The 24,917-nt window shown below is 41.4% G+C and overlaps 1 long non-coding RNA gene and 1 pseudogene across 4 annotated transcripts; one reads left to right on the forward strand and one right to left on the reverse strand.

Annotated features, from left to right (window-relative positions):
- Positions 1-475: 475 nt before the first annotated feature.
- On the forward strand, positions 476-24,108 carry LOC130852195 (uncharacterized). Of its 4 annotated transcripts, none has more exons than XR_009053312.1 (5): positions 476-750; positions 1,263-1,389; positions 1,717-1,777; positions 2,999-3,099; positions 23,936-24,108. It is a non-coding gene; the product is annotated as an uncharacterized LOC130852195 (long non-coding RNA). The 4 variants fall into 4 exon arrangements; XR_009053311.1 differs by lacking the exon at positions 2,999-3,099 and adding an exon at positions 15,686-15,811; XR_009053310.1 differs by lacking the exon at positions 2,999-3,099 and adding an exon at positions 15,714-15,811.
- LOC130852194 (CD48 antigen-like) lies at positions 10,885-11,586 on the reverse strand (annotated as a pseudogene).
- Positions 24,109-24,917: the final 809 nt, after the last annotated feature.

Below are 24,917 nucleotides of genomic sequence, written 5' to 3' on the forward strand. Positions count from 1 at the left end.
GTGCTGAGGGTGGCACTTGGTGCTTAGTTGCTTGATAATTGATTGCTGAATCCATATTTACTGAACATGGTGGTAGCCATGAGACTGTATGTGACAGACCAACTACACAGCATGTAACTGACCCAAGGGCTTTAGCTGCCTTGCTCTGAAATTTACCACTGAGTTTACATAGATGCTTGTCTCCCATGCACTACTCCCAGCCCATGACTTAGTGCAGGCAGGTTCCTTGGAGATGCTGGACCCCTCTACTGGCCAGCATCGGCTCTAGGACTCTGCAGCAGTCTCACAAAACTTACAAGTGCCGCACTGCACTCTGGGACCCTTCCACCCGCCCCGCCCCCCAACACGTCTCCTTCACTTTAAGTAAGACTTGCGTCATGTCTGCCCACACTCCCAGCTGCCCCGCCCCCTCCCCTCGTTCTCTTGCAGGTGTTTCCCCATCATAACATTCTTGCACTTTTCATCCCTTCTTGGCATGTGCTTCTTAGAGGACCTAGACTAACTCAAGAAACTTCCATAGTTATAATCAATACCGGCAGAATATGATCAAGCTTCTTTGCAAGCTTTGAAGAGAGAGATGCAACAGTTAAGAAAATCAGGAAATTGCTTCTTGGCAGGCGTGGATGTGAATTGGGCTTTGTAACTGGGTTTGCCTGTGGTGTTGGGGGGAGGCGTGTGGGAGGAGAAGGAAGAGGAGTGGGAAAGGGAGTCCTCTCCAGGGACGTCTCCTCTCATCCCTGCACCACAGTGGTGAGTTTGCTTTTTAAATCTCCAGACTCAGGTTTCTTTTAAATATTGGGGCAAGATTCTTCCTGTGGACATTAATTTCTTTATTTTCCCTTGAGTTATTTATTCTGTTCCTTTTGTGCGGCTTTCTCCTCCGGGGAGACTGATTATTCACATTTTGGCTTTGTGACTCCCTCTCTAATACCTTGGTCAGCACTTTCATTCCATCCCTCCATGTCCTGGGATCGCTTCTCAGATTCCTCCCCCATATCAACAGTAGGACGATCTGCCGTATCAGATTTGCTGTTCTCTCTCCAGCAAACATTTCAGTTTGGCTCTCGTGGTTTTGGTTTCCACACAGTCTCTTCTTGCCTCGGCTCAAGTATGTCTTTTAGAGAGTATGGAACAAATGTATTTTAAAATATTCTTCTGTTTCCTGCAGTTAATCTATTTTAGGGAAAGTCTTCCATTCAAGTCCTCTCTACTGTAGCAGATCTGTCTTTATTGGCTCGCTCTGTGTCATCCTGCCTTCCCAGGAACGGGGTCTATAGCTGTGGACCTTGGCTGGAGGCAGACAGGAGCCTGTGAAAATCCCCAGGATGAAGTTCTCTTGTTCAGACTGTATGTGCGGGAAGCCAAAGGAAGCCATCTGGGAAGAGACATGTGAGAAGTCACGTGATGAAATGGGTCCAGCACCAAGGGTTGGGAGGGAGGAGTATCTGGTTATGAGCCTCTGGGACAGAAACCAGAGAAACCAGATGGAGGAGCAACAAAAAGTGGGCGGTGGAGCCTGGAGAGTTCTCCGGAGCCAAAGAGTTTGTCAACAGTGACTTTTCACGGAGGGCTGGCAGCCCTGGCAGGGGCAGGAAGGAAGCTATTAGGAATACCAGTCTGGTCTAGACATGCATGTTGATTATTTAGGTTTATTTATGCTAGAATGAAGAGAAACTCTTCCAGACCAATTTTTTTTTTTTTTTTTTTTTTGAACAGCCATGATGCACTGAGTCTCCTTAGCGCCCTCAAAGAGCACCTGGGTGTGGCTGAGGCCCTGGTAAGTATTAACCATATGTCAAAGGATCTCTTAAGGCATGCAGGCAGGTCCACTCAGGTCTGAGCAGAGAAGGCAGGCGGGCACTGCAGCTGGGCTGTGGTTCGGAGAAACAGAAGCAGGCGAACGTCATCCCGGCTGTGTCTAGGCTTTAGAACTCCACCAGGAGCCTACCCTCCGCCCCCCGCCCCCAGATACGCAAAGGCAAAGGCGAGCTTCGCAGGACTGCCCTGCACCCTTTCCCCACTTGCCTCTCGCCCCCTCCACCTCCTCTGTTAGTTCAGCTCCAATAACCTAAACGTGAGTCTCTGTTTAGACCCACTGCGTAGTTCTCAGATTGTTTCAGCTCTTTCTGCTCTGTAAAATTTTCCTACATTTATATTGATGGCAGGGTTTTTATGACAGTAGTTTGCAAAGACAAAAAGACGCCCCAAGGGCTGTGGACTGGGCTCAGGTTGCCTGCTTCCCAGGGCAGCAGGGGAGGTGGGAGGGACGGGCTTGGTTAGGGCTCCTCCTACTTCCGGATTGCATGGCTTTGGCTCAGGGAGCAAAGCATATGTTATCCATTAACTGTGTTTTTAAAACTGGTCCAAGTGATGATTTATTTAGTAAAATGGCCTCCAATTTTTGGTCTATGTTGACTATTATCCTTAATTTTCAATACTGATGCAGACCTTTTCCTGTTTGTTTTCATGAATATTTTAATGGAAATTGACACCTTTTACTTCTGTTTCTGAAGTTTTTTTTTTTTTACTGACAACTAAGAAACAAATCTACTGCTTTTTTTAAAATTTTATTTATTTATTTATTATTTTTGGGGGGTACACCAAGTTCAATCATCTGTTTTTATACACATATCCCCATATTCCCTCCCTCCCTTGACTCCCCCCCCCCACCCTCCCTGGAGTCCAAATCTACTGCTTTTGAATTTGGTTTTTCTGAATGTATCTTTCAAAGAACTCTCAGTGCTTTGTACAATTATATTGCAAATTATTTGAAGGCAAGGATTGAATCCTGGGCAGCTGATGTTCGTTACATTAGGCAACCTAATTCTAATCTTCGTTTTAAGACTCTTAGTTTCCTCAAGTGAAGAGTGAAAGGTGTGGGATAAAGGGTTGAAATTCGATCTTTTAAGTTTTTCTATCAGACTGGATGTCAAAGCAACAGAAAGAGAATATATTTGAAAGAAAATTCTGTAATATTCTGTTTTTATCACACCTCAAGAAGAAAAAGACTACAGTCCTGTCTATTGATTCTCAAAGTGTGTTCCTGGGAAACTGGGGGAGTCAGGGGGTCCTCTGAATCCCCTTCAGAGAGTCTACAAGGTGAGAATAACTTTCATAATAGCACTAAGACATTGTTGGTCTTTTTTTCTCTAACTTTCTCACGAGTGTATGATGGAGTTTTTTAAGTCTGCATGATGTGTGATACAACAGATTACTGCAAAGGCAGATAAAAGAATCCAGCTGTCTTCTATTAAGCAAGACATTAAAGAGACTTGCAAAGTTGTGAAACTACTCTTCTCATTACATTTTTTTGTTAAAAAATATAGTTTTTAAAAATCAAGTGTTTTTAATTTTGATGTACAATTGATTTATTATTGATATTTTTAATGAATTAACTTTATAAAGTTACGTTTTTATTTTGAATACCAAAAATACTGAAAGATATAACCCACATAAGTATAGGCTCTTTGGGGTCCTCAGTAGTTTTTAAGAGTGAGAAGGGGTCCTAAGACCAGAAAGGTTGAGGACCACTGACTGAAGCTTCAGTCTTAGTATTAAATAGCAGATAGTAAAAAAAAAAAAAAAAAAAAATAGCAGGTAGTTAGGCAACCTCCATCCCTGAGGTTCTAAAAGACCAAAGGCCAATTCGTGTCCATATTTTAAAAATTAATGTTCATCAGACATTATTTTTTCAAAACCAATTGTTTATAATAACTCAGAAGGGGATACCTTGTCTTTCAGATAGTTTGCACGCTCTCTGCATATTTTTTAAAAATTGTTTTTACTTCCACAAATAGCTGTTATTTATTGAGCAGTTATTTTATATTGAACATTTTACACGTGTGAACTTATTTAATCATCATAATAACTGTCATGAAGTGGGCACCCCAGCTTTCACTATTTTATATGTGAGAGAGCTGATGATTAGATGCCAAAGTGCCTTGTCCAAGGTCACCGGACTGGGAAGTGGTGGAATAGGGGTTCCAACTAAGGTCTAGTCGGCTTCAGAGCTGAGGCCCATTGCTACCATTGTATCTTACTTCCTTTAATGCCAAAAATGCTGATTCTGAATGCTAGTTCATCATCTATGATCATCATTCGCCTTTAGACCAATGTCTTGTGTGACTATTGATTGAATTGAATGTTCATGTTCGATCGTAGGAGCGTGGTTTGGCTATCAGCATTAAATCATTCACCCACTTGTTCCTTCAATAAACATTTACTGAGTGCCTATGGTTTGCCAGGTACTGTTCCGTTTTGTTCAAAAGGAGCAGACAACAACCTAGAGCTGACATTCTCATCAGGTGACGTAGACAATAAACAGTAAACAAGAAATTAATAAAATAGATAAATTATTAGGATGTTGGAGGATGTACACTCTCTGGAAATAACGTGGCGGGTTAAAGGGGCTTTTATGTGCGAGGGTGGGGGTAATGAGGTGGCCCTGGCATATTTTGACAACGAGAAGCTAGCGGGGTTGGAGTGGAGTAAGCGAGGAGGATGGGAGGGCATAAAGGCAGAGATGTCACCGGGAACCAGATGACCTGCAGTTCTCTGCGTGAGATAACAGTAGGGTTTTGAGAAAGGGAATTTACATTTTCTAAAGGGGATTATATTTTCTAAGGCTCATTCTGGCTTCCACGTTGAGAATAACATAGGGATAGAAATCTCAGAGACAGTCATGGGGCTAGTGCTGAAGTCCAGGCGTGGCCTGATGTAGTGTGGACCAAGATTCAGGTTCAGAGCCAGGGGTTTGATTTCAGAAGTGGTGAGACGTGGCCTAATGCTGAATATGTGTTAGAGGTAGAGCCATGGAACCAAGTTTCACCAAGGGACACTTCCAGGTATCATAGAGTAATTGATTATGACTAAATTATCCTGGCTTTATGTCATCCACCCTAAAATAAAAATGAAACATTGGGACTTCCCTGGTGGCACAGTGTTTAAAAATCCGCCTGCCAATGCAGGAAACACAGGTTCGATCCCTGGTCCGGGAATATTCTCATATGCCACAGAGCAACTAAACCGGGGAGCCACAACTACTGAGTCTGTGCTCCACAACAAGAGAAGCCACCACAATGAGAAGCCCATGCACCACAAACAAAGACTAGCCCCCATTTGCCACAACTAGAGAAAGTCTGCGCACAGCAACGAAGACCCAATGCAGCCAAAAATAAAAAATAAAAATAAACTTCTAAAAAAAAAGTGAAACATCTTTCCATTTGCATTGTCTTACTTTCAGAAGTGCTCTATTTGGAATCACTTACAAGTAGCTAGTCTGAAAGCAATAGGAACTGGTAAATAGCTGTCAATTAGTCATTACTATATTATTCATGCATTAAAGTGAATGGGTGGCTTAGGGCAACTGGATAGTCAATGACTACATGCATGTGATTGCCAACTGATTTAGGAAACATTTCAATCTGATAAAGTGCTTTTCCTAGAACTTTAAATTGAGTTGTCAGCAATTCTTACATCTACTCAAATCCGAGTGAAATTGTTAGGCCTGTCTAGAGGAAAGTCTATTGCTCAATGTCAAAGGCAGTAAATACATAATTTAATTGTTCATCTTTGCTCTGAATGTTTTTGAAGGAGCGTTCCATGGATATTTGAATTAATTAATGAGCATTTCACTTGAAGAGATGACCTATAGTATTAAAAGTAATATTTAGAGTTTCAGGAATTAAACCACTAGGATTTGAATCCTTACATCATTACTAGTTGTGACCTTCAGCAAATTACTTAACCTCTATCTCGATTTCCTCTTCTGAGAAAGGGAGGTGCTACTGCTAGTACTACTAGTAGTACTAGTACTACTACTAGTACTACTACTAGTACTACTACTAGTACTACTACTAGTATTACTAGTACTACTACTACTAGTATCACTACTAGTAGTACTAGTACTACTACTACTAGTATTACTACTACTACTACTAGTACTACTAGTATTACTAGTACTACTACTACTAGTACTACTACTACTACTAACCACACCCTCACTAAGGTCGAGCAAGTTTGTCCCTGCACAGTATTGGTGTAGAGTATGGTAATAGTAGATGCTCAGTAAGTGCTGTTGTTATTATAAGGTCACACTGGAAGTTTCAAGGAAAGCATCCTCATTAATGTACAATGTAACATTAATGCAGTAAGGAGTCAGTTACTTCTTCTTTCAGTTACTAGTAGTACCCTAAGTGGAAAGGACTTATGGCTAAGCAACCCAGCAGCATTTTGGTATTTACAATTCATTTATTGATGTCTGAAAATTTCCGTCACCAAGACTCCTTTATACATATATTGGAGAAAAAGTACAATTGAGTCATAACTCTAGTGAGTGTCAAGGCAAGTATTTCTTTCATAGAAGGGAAAATAACTTTAGGGAACCTAGGTAACAGAAAAAAAAAATCAAGAGGACTTGCAGATGCCCATAATATCCTATGTCATTCTTTTCTACCTAGTTCCACATCTGCCTTCTGTTTGAAAATACTCTTCCCTCAAACCTTGTGAGCTCAAAGTAATATTTCTAGAGAAAACAAATCTTTACAAAGCAAAAACAGACTCTTCTGCATATTAGACTTAGTCATAATTTTTTTTTAAGTTTTTTTTTTCTGGTTGCATAAATACTGTTCACCCCAAACCACAGAGAAAACTCTTAATGAGACCACACGTTTACATATATTTGAAAATTTTTAATTCCCTGGAAATTCCGAAGTATGTATTTATAACTGTGTTTCTGCTGTAAATATCAAGATATAACATACACGTTACTTTGACATGTTTATATATAAGATGTCATTGTGTGTGTAGCAATATTATTGAAATTGTTCTTGAATAGTGAAAAAAAAAAACCAGGAAAATAGCTAAACAAAACCCAAAATGATGGTTATGAATGATTAATACGCTTAGATGGGGCCAAAGAAAATTGCAGCACAGTAAAATTGTGATCAGGGAAGAAAACACACCCATCCTAGGAGACCCACTAAAGCAGAGCATCGTGGTGGGGATCTTCTTTCAATTACTGGTGGTGCCTTGAGCCAAAAGATTTCAAGTTTGTTTGAACAAAGCCACAGAGGAACTGCTGTTGGAAATCAATTTCAGGCCCTTCAACAGCCAGGAATGCGGTCTCAGGCAGGGTGTGGGATTTTGAAGGCATATTTTGTAGTGTGGGAATGGCTGTGCACCGAGAAAGGAAATGGGAAAGTAAAGTGCGGGCGCCTGTCCTGTACACAGACGACGACTCAGCAGACGCTGCTCTTACACATCAGTCACACAGAGCATCTTGGGTTTTTGGGGTTTTTTTAAAATTTATTATTTATTTATTTTTGGCTGCGTTGAGTCTTCATTGCTGCCCACAGCTTTCCGTAGTTGCGCCGAGCAGGGGCTACTCTTCATTGTGTCGCACGGGCTTCTCATTGCAACGGCTTCTCTTGTGGAGGGTGGGCTCTGGGTGCGTGGGCTTCAGTAGTTGTGGCATGTGGGCTCGGTAGTTGTGGCTTGCAGACTCTAGAGCACAGGCTCAGTAGCTGTGGCACATGGGCTTAGTTACTCTGAGGCATGTGGGATCTTCCCGAACCAGGGATCTGAACCCACATCCCCTGCATTGGTAGGTGGATTCTTTTTTTTTGTTTTTTGGGTTTTTGCTTTCATTTTATTTATTTATTTATTATATTTTTGGGGGGTACACCAAGTTCAATCATCTGTTTTTATACACATATCCCTGTATTCCCTCCCTCCCTCGGCTCCCCCCCACCCTCCCTGTCCCAGTCCTCTAAGGCATCATCCATCCTCGAGTTGAACTCCTTTTGTTATACAGCAACTTCCCACTGGCTATCTATTTTACAGTTGGTAGTATATATATGTCTATGCTACTCTCTCACTTCATCTCAGCTTCCCCTTCACCCCCTGCCCCCCCAAACCTCAAGTTCTCCAGTCCATTCTCTGCATCTGCGTCCTTGTTCTTGTCTTGTCACTGAGTTCATCAGTACCATTTTTAGATTCCGTATATATGAGTTAGCATACAATATTTATTTCTCTTTCTGACTTACTTCACTCTGTATGACAGACTCTAGGTCTGTCCACCTCATTACATATAGCTCCATCTCATTCCTTTTTATAGCTGAGTAATATTCCATTGTATATATATGCCACATCTTCTTTATCCATTCATTTGTTGATGGGCATTTAGGTTGCTTCCATGTCCTGGCTATTGTAAATAGTGCTGCAATAAACATTATGGTACATGTTTCTTTTCAGATTATGGTTTTCTTTGGGTATATGCCCAGGAGTGGGATGACTGGATCATATGGTAGTTCTATTTGTAGTTTTTTAAGGAACCTCCAAACTGTTTTCCATAGTGGCTGTATCAACTTACATTCCCACCAACAGTGCAGGAGAGTTCCCTTTTCTCCACACCCTCTCCAGCATTTGTTGTTTCCAGATTTTGTGATGATGGCCATTCTGATTGGTGTGAGGTGATACCTCATTGTGGCTTTGACTTGCATTTCTCTGATGATGAGTGATGTTGAGCATCTTTTCATGTGTTTGTTGGCCATCTGTATGTCTTCTTCGGAGAAATGTCTATTTTGGTCTTCCGGGTAGGCGGATTCTTAACCACTGCACCACCAGGGAAGTCTCAGCATTTTGTTCTTTACTTACCCGTCTCTCTTAGATGTTTAGGCTCCCTTACCAAATGGAGTCGTTCAAAATGCCCTGAGTCGATTCAGTGGCAGCAACCATGCTTTTTTGTCATCTTAGGCTTGGAGGCAGCCTTGTTTCCTCACTCATCTTGTGGCAGCCAAGCTCTTCTTGTTGTGAAGGACCAGTGATTTGATAGAGGGATGTGCAAACAGTATTTGCTTCTGCTAGATGGTTATCTGTTGAAAAAGGCAGTCTCATTTCCAAGAATAACTATTTCCTCCGGATGCAGTGAAGCCTGAGACCCTCCTGGAGTCCTTTAAGTTTTGGCAGAAATCCTGGTTTGCTTTGAGTCCCCAGTATACTTAAGAAGTGGAGAAAAGAGGGAGGAAAGTGTTTCTGCTAAGGCTTCAGCAGACGAAGGCCAAAGACTCCCGAGACCTGGTCCTGCAGCCCTCTGGTGGGTGTGATGTGCAGATCTCAGTGTGAATGACTGATTTGCAACAGTTATAATTTGAAATCCTGAAAATGCACAGCATGTGTATGACAGATATAAAAACTATTTTTAAATCAAGTGAAAACTAATTGAGATATTCAAAATGATCATGCATTAGTAAACTAGTGACTTTATTTTTTTCCTCTGTAGAAATTCTTATACATTGCAAGTATCTAGAGGAGAATTTGTGGTGTTTCCACCAAACCAGAGTCTTTTTTTTGTTTGTTTTTTGTGGAGTATCATGAAGGATTAATATCCAAGGAATATTCTTTGGGAAATACTGTTATCAGAGTGCATAACCTTAAACACAAATTAATATCAAAGCAGAAATGTGTCTCTAAGTTAATCTTTCAAGAAATTAAATATCTCTAGGAGAGACAGTCAAAGCAAGACGTATAACAAAGCATTGGGGTAACTGTGTAAAAAACTCACTTAAAATATCTCTATCTTTTATGATCCTCTGGAGAACTTAATCCACATGCCTACTAATGGTATGTTAAATCCTTCCTCTAAAATCACAAACTTTGTATCTTTTTGTGCTGAGTTAAGGTGAAAAGTAAAATATTATTGGATGATGGAAGATTGTGCTTTTCAAGGTGTCTCCACCACACTAAATCCATTAAAATACTAAGTAAAATATTTGAAGTCACATCCCCGATGATAACTTAAAAGCACAAAAGAGAAATATCAACACGGAGAAGCAAAGTCAAGAATGAAGAGAACGCCAGTGCGGACGCAGGCTCCTCTTCCCGTCATCTCGAGTCTGTATAGATATCCTTAAATTTAATTCTCGTAATCTCTTGAAGTATGAATTTATAATCTTGAAGTACTCAATGATTTTTACTTGGTTCTCCCCACTTTTGTTTTATTTCAGTTTATGAATGAACATGCATTTTGTATAATCAAATGTAGATGGTATTTCTAAGCGTCATCATATAAAATGTATATCATAACAATTTTATATATCTCAATTAGGTACCATATAATATACCAAAAGATAGATAGCAGCTCTCTGTGTGGTGGGGATATGATTGTATTTTAAAAAAAATGTTTCTGTTCTTTTTTTTTCATATCTTATATATTTGTTTATATTAAATTTTTAAAAGAAAAATATTTTAATTTTTAAATATATCACAATCATAGTGTGGTTGGGCTGCAAAAACCAGATCGCTAGAGTTTGAGTCTTGGCTTCTCCACTTCCTTCCTGTGTGACCCTGAGTAAGTTTCCTAACCCTTCTGTATCTCAGTTTTAACATCTGTAAAATGAGGGAAAATAAAAGAATTGACTTCCATAGGCTAGTGTTTGGGATAGATGAATCAATGTGTTGAAAGCATCTAGAACATGGCCTGCAGTCCAAAAATGTTAGCTATGACAGAATTATTATTATTTTATTTTAAAATTTTATTGAAGTATAGTTTACCTACAATATTATATGTCAGAGGTGTATGGTATAGTGATTCACAATTTTTTTTGTTTTGTTTTTTTCACTAATTATTACAGTTTATTGTGTGTCAATTATATCTCAATAAAAGTTCTTAAAAAAACAAAATATCAAAAAAAAAACCCCACTAAAAGATATAAAATAAAATATCACTGTGGTTTTAAAAAGTGAATTTGAAAGTCCACGTAGACATCTCAATACTTTCGCCCATCCCATACAGCTAGAGTTTCTGTCCTGGTTAACAGTGTGTTTGCTGATGAGGGCAGGATCTCGCATTCTTGAAGTTTCACCCTTGAGTCAGCAGAGCTTATCTCAGGTCTGCAGGAGAACAGCAGTGGTTACCACGATCACTAGCCAAGTTGCAGTCCAAGCTACTCCAGAAGATGGGGCCACTACACAGGGTGAAAAGAAGCTGACTGTGTCACTTTGGCTGCTCACGGGATTGCTGACTTGGCAGGTGTAAAACCTGGAGTAGTTTTGCAGTCACTTTAAGCACAGTGCTGTGGACCTCTTTTAGAGGGAGGTCTTCCTACCAGCTGCAGTTCACAGACTGCTCCTGGATCACACAGGACAAGGTCAGGTAACAGTTGTTTGCTTCCTGTATCTTCGTGACGTTTATGCAGGCTTTGGTACAGGGTCAAGCACCACCAGTTGGGTCATCTGTGAGACCTCATCCCCAGCGTCCTTCAGCACCCTCAGGAGGTAAGTGCTGCCGTCCTCCTTCTGGACCTTGTGGATGTGCAGTGCACCACTTGGAAGATCAAGCCTGGCCCTGTCCTTAAATTTAGTATGGAGGAATTTAGGCTGACCGGATTCCCATTCTACAATCTTCTGGTCAGTAGTATAAAACCAGGTGAGTGACCTGAATTTCCTCGGCAAACTGGAGATTTGCAGACTCATGTTGCTGCCGGAGGCCACGTATTTTGAATAACCTTGTACGCTGGTTGCCAGGAACAATTGAAGCAGCAGTAGAAGTTCCAGCGCGAGAGACATCTCCCATCTTCTGGAGCACATGCCGCTCTCCAGAACTTCCCAGGAACTCTGGAACAGGCCAAAACCAAGCTAGAAAGGGACCGAGGGCTCTCTTGAATTCATTGCTTAAGGTTAGAGAAAAAAAGCACTAAACTCTTCTCTCCACCCAGCAACTCAGCAACCCCTAGGTGGGGCCTGGGCAGCAGAAACAGGAAGCCCTATCTCTTATCCCCTACCCCTATTTTGCCCCTCCCCCCTTCTCTCCCCAGTGGTAACTACTAGCTTGTTCTCTATATCTGTGAGTCTGCTTCTTTTTTGTTATCATCACGTTTGTTGTATTTTTTAGATTCCACGTATAAATGATATCATACATTGTCTTTCTCTGACTTATTTCACTTAGCATAATACCCTCTAAAGTCATCCATATTGTTGCAAATGGCAACATTTTATTCTTTTTTATGGCTGAGTAGTATTTCATTGTATATATATACCACATCTTCTTGATCCATTCATCTATTTAGGGACATTTAGGTTGCTCCCACATCTTGGCAATTGTGAATAATGCTAATATGGAACATTGGGGTGCATGTATCTTTTTGAGTTAGTGCTTTTGTTTCTTTCAGATATATACCCAGGAGTAGAATTGCTGGGTCACATGCTAGTTCTGCTTTCAGGTGTTCTTTTTTTTTTTTTTTTTTTTGAAACCTCCCTACTGTTTTCCAGTGGCTGCTCCAATTTACAATCCCACCAAACAGTGTATGAGGGTCCCCTTTTCTCTACATCCTTGCCAGAATTTTTTATTTGTTGCTGTTTGCTAATAGCCATTCTGACAGGTATGAGGTGATCTCATTGTGGTTTTGATTTGCATTTCCCTGATGATTAGCAATGTTGAGCATCTTTTCATGTGCCTATTGGCCCTCTGCATTTCCTCTTTGGAAAAATGTCTATTCATGTCTTCTGCCCATTTTTTGATCAGGTTGTTTGTTGTTTGGATGTTGAGTTGTCTGAGATGTTTATATATGTCGGATATTAACCCCTTATCAGTGATGTCATTTGCAAATATTTTCTCCCATTCTGTAGGTTGTCTTTTCATTTTGTTGATGGTTTCCTTTGCTGTGCAAAAGTTTTCATTTAATTAGGTCCCATTTCTTTATTTTTGTTTTTATTTCCTTTACATTAAGAGACAAATCCAAAAAAAATATTGCTACAATTTGTCAGAAAGTGTTCTGCCTATGCTTCTCTCTAGCAACTTTATGGTTTCTGGTCTTGCATTTAGGTCTTTAATCCATTTGGAGTTTATTTTTGTGTATGGTGTTAGAGAATGTTCTAGTTTCATTCTTTTACATGTTGCTGTCCAGTTTTCCCAGCACCATTTATTGAAGAGACTGCCTTTTCTCCATTATATATTCTTGCCTCCTTTGTTGTAGAGTAATAAACCATAAGTGTGTGGCTTTATTTCTGGGCTCTCTATCCTGTACCATTGATCTACATGTCCATCTTTGTGCCATACTATACTGTTTTGATTACTGTAGCTTTGTAATATAGTCTGAAGTCAGGGAGCATGATTCTTCCAGCTCTGTCCTCTCTCAAGATTGTTTTGGCTCTTCAGGGTCTTTTGTGTTTCCAGACAAATTTTAAAATTATTTGTTCTAGTTCTGTGAAAAGTGACATTGGTATTTTGATAGGGATTGCATTGAATCTGTAGTTATGTTATAAGACTCTGTAGTTATATATAATATCAAATTTTAGAGTTACCACAATTTCAAGCTCATGAAGCACTTGGACAATTCCTTGCTACACATTTACTTTAGAAATTACTTCCTGCAGAAAAGCATCCAGACTCCTCGAGTTTGGATCAGGTATCCTTTCTTCCCTGTGGCCCCACAGCTTCCTGATGGGGCACAAATCAATTAATTGCAGTTGCCTACTTGATGGCCTGTGACACTCTGTGACTGTAAGGTCCAAGAGCCCTGGTCATGATTCTTGGTCCCTACTGCGATGCACCTAGCATTGTGTATGTAATAAATATTTGTTAAATAAAGGAATGCCTTTAGCATCACCCTTAGAGAATCCTAGGCCACTTAATCAATTTTTCAGGGAAATAAGATTTCTGTCTCTGCCTTAGCACTTCTTAAACACTTCCCCACTGCAGCCCCTTTCTGTTAACTGGTGAGTCTAGCGCAGTGGTTTCCCAGTGGGGTCCCTGCCCACAGCATAAGTAGCACCTATGAATGTGTAAGGAACACAGGTGTGCAGACTGTACCACACATGGACTGACTCAAAACCTCCGTAGGTGAGACCTGACAAGCTGCACTCTAACAAGCCCCTCTGGTGACTGTGACCCACCCAAGGCCCTAAGCAGCCTAATTCAACAGGTCTGCTTGGGTCCTGACTGCACCCAGCTAACAGGGGTGGACCACTGTGCCAGCAGAGGGAAGCAAAGGGCAGCAGAGCAGAGGCAGGCCGAGTGGGAAAGGGGAACACCCAGCGGGCTCTGGCCAAGGATGTCCCCGGCCAAGTGCAGATGCAGCTTCCAGAGGGAGGTGATCCCCAGGGTGGAGCCTGCATTACTCAGATGCCGGGTCAAGCCGGGGACACAGAGTGTGGGTGGATCAGTGGAAGCAGAGGGTGAGGAGCTGAAGAGGAGACCAAATTTGACGTAGATGTCAGCTAATAAAGCAAAGCCTGGTCATCACTGAAGGATGCATTTGGGACCCAAGTCAAACCTGCTACAGCTTTCTCCTCAGGGGCTACCTTATGAGGCTCACAAGCCCAGCTGTAGGGCTTATACTACTAATTCTTAAATTTATAGGTAACATTGGGGCAGGGTTTTGCCATAATGTTCTGCCCCCTGATCTCTGTCACTGGGTCCTTTACTTGTCCCTTAGCACTAAGAATTGTAAAGCTTGTGAAGGTAAAGAGTACTGGTAATCTGAAATTCTGCATTCTATACTTTAACAAGTCATCTCTGAAAGTTAAGGCACTACTGTTTTTATTGCTGCTGTGCTTATCATACAATATAATCGGTGTGAAAGTCCTTTGCAAACTGCGCACTATACAGATGTAATCTACTATTTTTCTAGGACTTCAGTGACTAGACTTTTATTCTCCATGTCCCCATGATTGGATGATCAATCTTCTGAAAGATTCATTTATTTTGTGAAATGTGGTGTGGTTATGAGATTGGGCCTGGCCTTTGGATTAGAATAAACTGGTTTAATCCTAGGTCAGTTAATTGCTTTATACATGTCTCTGGCATGGTTATTTACTCGTTAACTTCTAGAATAAAACTGAGATCATAAAAGACATCACCAGGATGAAGTGGTATTATGTACATAGTAAGTCTGGCACATGACAGGCACACAACCTCATCACTTTCTTTTTTAAAGACAAGACAACTCAGGCCCGAGAAAGGGCTCAAAACAGCGGACAAAGTGATTAAGTAAAAAATGCATGCCATTCCTCTGTTTAGAATCCTCTTGTGACTTCCCATCTTAGAGTAAAAGCCAAATCCTTGAAAAGTCCCTTTCAGCCACATCCTTACAGAATCTAGCCTCTGTGACTCCTGCCTTCCAGCTTCTTTCCCCTCACTTAGGTGCTGCAGCTACGCTGGCCCCTCAACCTTACTCAAATGTCATGTCAGGAGGCCTTCCCTGTCACCTCAGAGAAAATTCCAGCCCTCCCCCTGCTGCCTACCCCTCTTTCTTGCTTTATTTTTGTCTTTGAACTTCTGATCATGTAGTATGAAATTTATTGTTCTAATTCATCTTCCTTATTTTCCTGCTCCCTCCTTAGAAGGTCCAGGAGGTTAGGAATTCTGTCCCTTTTGCTCACTGCTCTACATAAGGGGTTCACAATGCTGCCTGGCATGTCGTAGGCATATATTTTGTTGAACGAAAGAATGAAATACTTGCATTCTTATGACTCGAGACTTTAATCTTTAGCATTATAAAAAGACAAAGGAACAACTAAAGCAAGACAGACCCCATCCCTCTGAACCCCCTGGCACATAGATTATTAGAAATTAAAAATTTATCATGTGCTGAGAAGAGCTGTGCAAGCTTCCTATGTCAGGGTTCCCTTGTGAGAGGATGCTTCCTGAGAAATATTTTGAGAATTTCCATTGCTTATTACCATGCAGAGTGCCACACTGTGATGTTTCTCGACAGATTGCCTTACACGCATCCCGGTTACCTCTGATCTGGTTTTCTCCACCACATCAGCATCCCTACGCAGGTTGTGAAGTCAGCTGCCCCCCAGTGAACAGGTATGAGGCGTGTCGACCCTGGGAGCCACTGGGGTTTCATCAGTGAACAAAAGAGGTGAAGAGCCTTACCCTCACGGAAGCTGGGTTCTAGCTCTAGAAATTCTGTGACGTTAAAAAATTATTTTTAGGCAAAGAGTCCCGCTTCGTGCTTTGTGCAAGTTTCATTCAACACCTATTTCTGAGGACCACCTTTGTGCCAGGCAAGGGGTTAGATGCTTGGTATTAGAGCTTGCCCCTTAGAGCTTATTATCTAGTACAGGGCTCTCCAACTTTTTGGCACCGAGACCAGTTTCATGAAGACGATTTTTCCACGGACCCGGGTGGTGTGTGTTGCGGGGGCGGGACGCGGTGGGGATGGCAGTCATGTGAGCCATGGGGAGTGGCAGATGACGCTTTGCTCACTCACCTACCACTCACCTCCTGCTGTGCGGCCTGCTTCCTAACAGGTCAAGGTCTGGTGCTGGTCTGTGGCCAAGGGGTTGGGGACCCCCAGGTCTAGTAGAGAGGCAACCAAAGAAATCTCACAAATGCAATGTAAATGACCGTAACTTCCATCTGTGATAAACATTACAAAGATTTGCCGAATGGCATTATAAGACTGTATGATGAAAGGATTTGGCTCAGGTCGGGGGAAGGGGGAATTGAAATAAGATGTGAAGGAGGAGGAGGTGATAACTGGGAGCAGAGATGAGGGCAGATGCAGAGGTGCGGGAGCAAAGCCTCTCCGTCTGCGGGCAGCAGGGTAAGCCTGAGGACGGAGAGGAGAGCCCCTGCAAGGTGCACCTGGGGAGGCAGGAGCCGGGTCAGAGGTGGGGCCTGGGGGAAGAGCACAGTACAGTTGAGTGGCATTAAATACACTCACCTGGCTGTGCAACCATCACCACCGTCCACCTCCAGAACTTTTCTCATCCTGTAAAACTGAATCTCTGTCCCCATTAAACAATAACTCCTGGTTCCCCCTCCCTAGCCCCTGCACCCACCATTCTGCTTTTTGTTTCTATGAATTTGACTCCTCTAGGAACCTCATGCGAGTGGAATCATACAGTATCTGTCCTTTTGTGACTGGCTAATTTCAATTGGCATAATGTCTCCAAGGTGCATCCTCCTTGTAGCACGTATCAGAATTTCCTTCCTTTTTTAAGGCTGAGTAATATTCCATTGCATGGATATACCACATTTTGTTTATCCATTCATCCATCAGTGGAAACTTGGCTACTTGCATCTTTTGACTGTTGTGTATAGTGCTGCTGTGAACTTGGGTGTATGCATATGTTTGAGTACCTGCTGTCCCTTCTTGTGGGTATATACTCAGAAATGAAATTGCTGGATCTTATAATATTCCTGTTTATTTATTTTGGGGCACCTCCATACTGTTTTCCACAGTGGCTGTACCATTTTACATTTCCACTAACAATGCACAAGTGTGTTCCAATTTCTCCACATCCTTGCCAACACTTTTTATTTTCTGGGTTTGTTTGGTTTTTTTTTTTTTTTTTTTTTTTGACAATTGCCATCCTAATGGGTATGAGGTGGTTACAAGATGTTTTTGAGCAAGACTAGTCTTATTTGTTGAAATGAGCAGAACATAGATAGCTGTCTAGAGGCTGATGTTAGTTTAAGTTCCTTATCCTGATGCGTTTTCCTCCTGACCCCTCTAGGTGTCAACTTGGCTCAACTGAAACTGTCTCTGCAGTGTGCTCTTCTCTGTTTTACTCCATGTTAGAATGGTCAAAAGAGAAATTTGCATGAGACTTGGCAGGAAAAGTGAGTAGGTTAGCTGCCTGAGAGACACAGGCAGAGGGAGGGGAGGTGGTTCCAGCGTGGTCACCCTCTCTTTGGCTCACCGTACCTCGTCTCCTGGCTGTGGGCCCTGCGAGTTGCATCAGCCAGAGCCAGCAGCAGGTACAGTGTGCTCCAGCATCTGTACTTCACAGCCCAGCTCTGCAGCAGGGTGTGTGTGTGTCTTCTCAGGGGTCCCTGCAACCTCCAACTTGACTGCTCATGCGAGGGCTTCTGAAGGGCTGGTAGTTATTTTCTTCTGACCCCACAGCTTTCATTTTTTAATTTCCCCTGCTCTTTCCACAATGTGTAAAGTCTAACAGTGAATAATCTCTTTTCTGTAGTATGCAGTGGATCTATTTCCTTTAAAATACCTTGACTGAAGCAATATCTCCTTTTTTACTAGAAATTACCTTCATAAGAGACAAAGGATTAGAGCTAGGCTTTAGGTTGGTGACTCTCAATCCTGAATATGTAAATCACCCAGAATGTTTTAAAAAATACTGATGCTGGGCACCATCCCAGACAAACCAAGTCAAAATATTTAGGTGCTGAGAGCTCAGATATAGGTATATTTTAAATGATCCTTGTATGATTTCAATAAGCAGTCAGAGTTGAGACCTGACTTTGAGTTAAACATTTTTAGGACCTAGACACCATGGATTTAAATTCATATGGAAGTAGAAATGATTAGCATAAAAATCTTGCTTTGAATGTGGGCTGTACTTGGTAAGCTGGAAGAGAAACGCATGGTTCTCGGGGTCTGGGAGGATATAACTTGGGCACCAGGGAATGTAAAGCAAAGGCTTTTCTCTCTTTCGGAGACGTTGAACATAACAAGCCCAGGAATGGATGAAAAGGAAACTTCAATTATTTCTTATTTCAAGTTAGGACTTAGGCATGTTCTATTCCAGGCATAAGAGTATGTGAGGGAAAAATAGTAGGTCAGAAGATGAGAAATGCATAAAATAAAATGAAAGGGGAGAGATTTAGTGGAGGCAGTGTTCAAAAGGTTTCAGATGGCTATTTAGCTCATCAACCAATGGCTAGCCGTTGGCACCGGACACAAGATTTACGTACGTGACACAGGTTGGTCTCTTTTGTACGACAAATAAGGACTTTGCTAAGGACTTCAGGGCATGTCACTTCACCAGCAATGGGACTCTGTCTCAACAAAACTGTCATTTGGAAAGAAATTTCGCTTTTGGGGGAGAAAATTTATGATGAAAGAGTAAAGTTGTTCTTAGAAGCAGGCCCCAAGTATGTCTCACTGGTGTTGACTCTCAAAGAGTCTCTTTTCTTTTCCAAAAGTTTAGCATCTAAAATAAATTCTGACCTTTACCGTATTCAACAGGTTTCAGCTAGACTGAAAATGTGCTCATGAACTTGGGAAGTTCAGATGTGTATAGAATGTAGTACCCTCTCAAATGACATATTGAACGTTACTTTTCTACCTAACATATTACTTCCTAAAATTAACAACTTTCTGACTTACCCAGAAGCATGTCATTTCTTTTTTAATTTTTAATTTATACTTTTCCTTTTCTTATCCAATTTTTTTATCTTATTCGTCAGCTTCACGTCTGTCATGGCTAATACCTCCTGAACTTTCTTCTGCTTATCCTCTCGGCCCCAATTACGTCTGAGTTTTGATCGTTATTTGAATCAGTTTCTCATTTGCACAAAATAGAGTGTCTGCACTCTTCCAAACCTTGTCTGTAATTTCATGGAGGAGGGAGAGACTGTGAATAATAAACAAGGAAATAAACAAGGTGGTTTCAAACTGTGGTGGGTAGCAGGAGGTGAGTAAACTAGGTGATGTGATGAGGGACAACTTGGCAAGGGGTGAACTTTAGATAGACTGGTCTGGAAAGATGTCTGCAGAGGTGACATTTGAACCAGGAGCTGAAGATAAGAAAGACTCAGTCATTTAATGGAAAGGAGGCTGAGTGGACTGGAGTGGGTAAAGTGTGTGTGTGTGTGTGTGAGAGAGAGAGAGAGAGAGAGGCTGTAGAGACAAGGACTAGAGAGAGCCTATTATTTTAGATAAAATATCATGTTTGAAAAGTCTTATTTTATTTTTTATTGGGGTGTAGTTGTTTTACAATGTTGTGTTAGTTTCTACTGTACAGCGAAGTGAAGTAGAGTTCCCTGTACACCAGGTTCTCATCAGTTATCTATATTATACACATTAGTGTATATATGTCAGTTTATGTCTGAAAAGTTTTAAGCTTAAGAATTATTATATTCAAAATATGGTCCTGGCTGTCTTGCGGATTATCCTTTGTGTGAAGTTTCACGGTTTACCAAGCATTTTCACATCCACTTTCTACGTGGGCCTCACTCCTGGGCCTCGTCCTTTCCTCTGAGATGTCAGGAAACTGAGCGAGAGTGTGGCTGACTCAGCAAAGCTCAGAGATGTGGACCCTACCCAGCCTTCTGCTCAGAGTGCTAAGCTTCCAGATACTCTTGAGCTGATCATTACTTTCGTGCACACACTGAGGTTTTTTCTTTCCATTGAAATTTTAGTTATTTAAGTGAATGGACAGAAAATGCAGATCGAATGTCTGTTGCCTCCGTGTTTAAATACTAGATAGATACTTGGGTGTAAGATATAGCCCTCCTGCGCAGTCTCCCTGTTGTCTAGCTGAGGGACCAGATATATTTCCAAACATAACTAACAGTGTGAGGCCAAAACAAAGAGCATTACGGAAGTCACTAAAGGTTTTTGAGAGTAACTGTAAGAAGTGAGGGCTTGAGGTTGGCTCTGTAAGATGAGCAGACATTAGACAGGTGACGACATGGAACACATTTGGGGAGATACAAATTCAGTAGCCACACCGTGGGATGGAGTGGAAGGGACTCTGGCCTCCCCTTACCCTTATACGCCATAGTCACAACAACCTTTAGTTATCCCCCACCACGCCTCCGAGCCCCAACAAATGAAGCTACAGAATAAGAAAACCAACGTACTATCTCTTCAACTGTAGCTTCAAAATAAGTCCTCTGATAGCAGCCCTCAGCCCTTCCAATCAGATGGCTATCCCAGAGTCCCCCCTTGTAGGAAATTTGGAACTTCTATTTTTAAAAACATTTACTTAATTAATTTATGTTTCTTTATTATTATTATTATTATTATTGGCTGCTTCGGGTCTTCATTTTGGCACACGGGGTTGTTCGCTGCAGCATGCGGGCTTCTCTCTAGTTGCAGCGTGTGGGTTTTCTCTCTCTAGTTGCAGTGTACGAGCTCAGTAGTTGTGGGTGCTGGCTTAGTTGCCCCAGGGGCACATGGGATCTTAGTTCTGATCTTAGTTCCCAGATCAGGGATCAAACCCATGTCCCCTGCATTGGAAGGCAGATTATTTACCACTGCGCCACCAGGGGAGCCCCTGGAACTGCTATTGAACAAGCAGGAATACTCAAAAACAGATGCTCTGAGGCTGGAATTTGAAACACGCATTTGGAGGACAGCGAAGCCCAAGATTCTCCTAAAGTCGGTCAAGAGCCTTAAACTTCCTGAGGGATGCGAGAGGGCTGTGCTTTAGAAGGATTAGGGTCACAGCAGGGAAGGCTTGGGGTGTGATGGACACTGAAATTGCTTGATAGATGCTTGAAGGTGTAAAAATTTTTCTAGAAGAATCTGGGCAGTTAGAATATAAACAAGGGTGGGAAAGAAAGTACAGATCAGAGAGGCCTGTTATGGTCACGTAGAGAAGTCCCACCAGTTACCTGTGCTACCACGGCGCTCAGTTTTTTTTTTTTTTTAAGAAAAAGCCACGTTAACTCATGCTCTATGGAGGCGACAGCGTGTACAGACTCATTTTTATATGAATTTTTTTATAAGGATTTTCTTTTAGAATTCAAAGTATCACTTTGTATGGTAACGGGATCCCTTAGAACATCTCTTAAGCAGGATGATATAGAAACAATTCATCTTGCTTCAGGAAAACTGTGAAGTCATTGCTTAGATTACAATTGAGTGTTGCTAAATTTTGAACTTCCTGCCAAAATTTAAGACCAAATCCTGCCTTTGAATACAATGATAGACTCCTATTTATTTTTCAAGGACCAAGACTCAGAGAACCCTCATCCAAACACTATTAGAGTTGGTTGTTTCTTTTTTAATAAACATACAGTGTGTTTTTTTTTTATTTTAAAACTGCATCATCGTGCACATCCTGAGCTTCAATTCATTCTGACCTGCAGAGAAATGTGTAGCTTACGGGGGTGTGATGTGAGGGGAGGGGATGCAGCAGTGGAGACCGTAGGAGAGATATACCCTAGAGGGAAGCTTGACCATGTAGGCTTGTTGGCAACTAGCTCTCATCACCCGGAGAGTTTAAAAATAGAGATTCAGCCATCCCGGCTCAGTAGGTCCTGGGTGGATTCTCGGAATCTGTATTCACAAAGGCTTTGTGATCAGTTCTGTGTGCAGACCTTCTAGAGGACGCCTGCCCAGCCACCCAGAGCCCCATGGTGACAATACCCTGCTGAGGAAGCTGTCTCAAAGGCTTCTTGAGTTTGTTGATGAAGAATGTCTCCTTTCCTATGTTTCTTTAGGTTTGTTGAAATCATTTATTAGTCTAGAATCAAACCTGGCTTTCTGCGTAGGCAAAATTCTGCTTTTTATTCATATATTTATTCATTCGGCAAATATTTATTTAGCGAGGTTTTTTTTTTTTTAATACAATGGCAAATAAGACACACTGATCATGTCTTTCATGGAGTTTATATTCTAGTGGGAGAAGGTAATCAGAAAGACAGAGAGAGAAAGAGAGAGAGGGAGAGAAGAGGGAGAAAGAAAATGACCCTAAAGGACATATTTGGCTCAAGGAGGATTTATTTTCAAAGGAAATGTTTACAGAAGCTGGCGTTAGTGCGGTATCCCAGCTGGGGGCAGCCCAGCTTTCACCATATGAGCCTGTAGGGATGAAGGAAGAGTGTGGTTACTTGAATCCAGAAAGAAACAGGGTTCTGTGCAGTTGGCTGTTTTCAAAGGAATAGTGCCCTTAGGTAGAGGGATATGGCCAGATATAAACTGGGAAGCATGTTCCCAGTGCACACATCTGATAAAGGATGTGTATCTAAGAGGAAGACAAGGAACCTAATAAAAATGGGCAAAACGTGTAGCTAATACGTACATGAAAAGATGCTCAACATCATTACTCATCAGATGAACGCAGGTTAAAATCACTCATTGCCCACTAGAATGGCTAAAGTGAAAAGAAAAATCTGACAATGACAAATGATGTGGATGTGGATGTGGAGCAAGGGGAACCTCCCACTGGGCTGGTGGGAATACAAAAATGGCACAACCACCAAGGAAAGCAGTTTGTCAGTTTCTTATAAAGTTAAACATACACTTCCCAAAAGACTCAGCAAAACTAGTTAGCACCCACAGACCCCAAATGAAAACTATGTCCACATAAAGACTTAACTTGAATGTTCATAGTAGCTTTATTTATAATAGCCACAAACGGAACACAACTCCAATGTCCACCAATGGTGGATAAATAAATACAATGTAGTAGTAACCAACAATAAAAAAGAAAAAAAAAAGTAAAAGAAGTCAGACATAAAAAAAGCATGTAGAGACTTCCCTGATGGCGCAGTGGTTAACAATCCACCTGCCAATGCAGGGGACGTGGGTTCGATCCCTGGTCTGGGAAGATCCCACATGCCACGGAGCTACTAAGCCCGTGCACCACAACTACTAAGCCTGCGAGCCACAACTATTGAAGCCCGAGCACTTAGAGTCTGGATTCTGCAACAAGAGAAGCCACCGCAATGAGAAGCCTGGGTACCGCAATGAAGAGTAGCCCCCCGCTTACCACAACTAGAGAAAGCCCGTGCACAGCAAGGAAGACCCAATGGAGGCATACATTAATTAATTAATTAATTGATTAATTTTAAGAAGCCTTTAATCCACAGAACAGGATCAAGCTTTGAAGGAAGATTATGTGGACAGAGAAGAGAGTGAGCCTGATATTGGGTCCAGAGTCTTCCCGTACTTTCACATCAAGGAGAAAAGGATACAAGAAAAGAGTTTGAGAGGGAGCAGCCAGAGGGGTAGGAGGAAACCAGGAGAGAGTGGGCATTTCGAGGAGGAGGCGGTGTCATCTGCATGCACTGCTGCTGAGCCAGCAGGGGAATGGGGTGCACCGGTGACCTGGCAAGAGCCGCTGCTGTGGGGCACGTGGAGAGGAGGAAGCGGAAACGCCTGTCCTCACGGATGCAGGCAAGGCGTTTGCTCTGAAAGATTGCAGGAAATGGAGCGGAAGCTGATGTGGAATCAAGGGAGGTGAACTTTGTTAATTGCTTGTGTGTTTTGTTTGTTCATTTTAGGGTTGGAGATACCAGTCTAGATTGGGATGATCTGGTAGAGAGAGAGAAGAAAGAAGTAGCTGACTCAGGAGAAAGTGGAATGGAATTGCAACAATTTGAGGTTATTGAAAAATGCATATTTCCCCCTTTAATTTAGTGATTGCCACCTATGTACTTGTAAATAAAAGTATTGCACCAAGAATCCATTCATTGCTTATCTACCATGAAACTGGAATCCCAGGTCCTCCTGGGATATTCATTCTATACACACCACTTTGATTTTACTTGTTGGGACAGTCATAGTTTATATTCTGGCATACTTATTCTCGTATACATTGTATACACATATATTACATATATAAATATTATATGAATATCAGACACCAAGTAACAGATCCTCACAAAATTAAAATGAAAAATGTCCTTAACTGGAAAGACCATGACATTCTAGGTCACTTAGAATGTCTCGTTATTCTGTAATAGACTTTGAATATTGCATGAAGAAACATAAAACTGTCATCAAACTGTTTACTTGAGAACAAGTAAGAGAGCAAGAGAGTCAGAAAATTAATTAAATGCGGGGGCTCTTGTAGAATTAACAAGGAACGGAGAAGAATATTACCAAAGAAGTAAGCAGAGAATGCCTTTCTCAAGGCAATGGGGAGATAACCACACAAAAATAAGACATTAAAATTAGGAGACAATCATACCCGTGTACAAAAATATTAGCAATTATCACTTGTATAATATTTTATGCAATGATAAAAATGCATCAGAATTGGAAGTTAATAATTAAACATTTCAAATAGGAAAAGCAAGCAAAAACAAATTAAATGACAAACTAGAGAAAACATATGGTTCACAAAGGGACAATAAACTCACAAAAGCTATAATAAATAAATAAAAGGAAATGGAACCAACAATTTTTAATGAATACAAATGTGAAGTTATTCCTTACAAAAGAAATACAAATAGGCATCAAAACACACACAAAAAAAAGGTA

The sequence above is a fragment of the Hippopotamus amphibius genome, chromosome 4 (genome assembly GCF_030028045.1).
Source record: "Hippopotamus amphibius kiboko isolate mHipAmp2 chromosome 4, mHipAmp2.hap2, whole genome shotgun sequence".
Taxonomy (NCBI): Eukaryota; Metazoa; Chordata; class Mammalia; order Artiodactyla; family Hippopotamidae; genus Hippopotamus; species Hippopotamus amphibius.